The sequence below is a fragment of the Octopus bimaculoides genome, chromosome 6 (assembly GCF_001194135.2).
Source record: "Octopus bimaculoides isolate UCB-OBI-ISO-001 chromosome 6, ASM119413v2, whole genome shotgun sequence".
Taxonomy (NCBI): Eukaryota; Metazoa; Mollusca; class Cephalopoda; order Octopoda; family Octopodidae; genus Octopus; species Octopus bimaculoides.
Genome location: NC_068986.1, coordinates 114,754,806 through 114,755,766, shown reverse-complemented (window position 1 = coordinate 114,755,766; position 961 = coordinate 114,754,806). Strand labels below are relative to the sequence as shown.

At 28.5% G+C, this 961-nt stretch overlaps 1 protein-coding gene across 1 annotated transcript in view; it reads right to left on the bottom strand.

Annotated features, from left to right (window-relative positions):
- The window catches only part of LOC106872072 (RNA-binding protein Musashi homolog 2), a 287,270-nt gene that overhangs the window by 38,744 nt on the left and 247,565 nt on the right, over positions 1 to 961 (bottom strand). The window lies entirely within an intron of this gene.

Below are 961 nucleotides of genomic sequence, written 5' to 3'. Positions count from 1 at the left end.
TATATATATATATATATATATATATATATATATATATATATAATATGAAGTCACAGCTGTTAAACCATTCCATTGCTACCTGAGTTCCTCACTTATGTACAACAAAGATACACAAATGTGAAACTGTAGTATTGGTGCCATGAACTGTCACCTTCAAACTGATAAATAATGTCTGCGTGTATTGGGTATTCTACCCATGTTGTACACTGAAGTATGTATGTATATATATAATCATTCATGTGTAAGTATGCACATGTATAATTTTAATATGCCACACATAATTATAAACTATATATGAATATGTAAACACTTATTCACACTTGATGTTATATATGCACACATCCACACATCCACATGTGATAAATTATATATGTATATGCAAACACAAACTTATGTACATATATACATGTACACATATACATACTTGTGATAGATTTACTTTAGATATATATATATATGTACACGTGTGTGTATACACACACACACATGCACACACACACACACACACGCACATACACACACACATATACATAGTGTTTTTGTGTTTTTATCTTTTAATTATTTTAAAATTTTAAAAATCAAAGTCATATTGCTTTACCGATATTGTTGGCACCGTGTTTTAGCAAAAAAAGATCAAATTTATACACACACTTACAGTCAAACATTATATAACACTTAACTTCAACCATTTAGAAGAATGTGGTTGTGTGGATGTGGGGCGTATAAAAAAAAAATAACAAGATTTTGCGGGAGTGATTTTTTTTTTTTTTTTTTGGTGGGGCAGGGATTTAGAAACAATTAATTTGGCTCTGTATACCCTTCATTTAATGAAGGGGTCCAGTTTATAGTTCCTTTTCTTCACATTTATTTTTAAATACCCAAAAAAAAAAAAGGAAAAATGTTTTTGTCTTTTTTTTTCTTTCTTTTGAAAAAAGATTGCGTCATTGTTTGGTTTAATTAT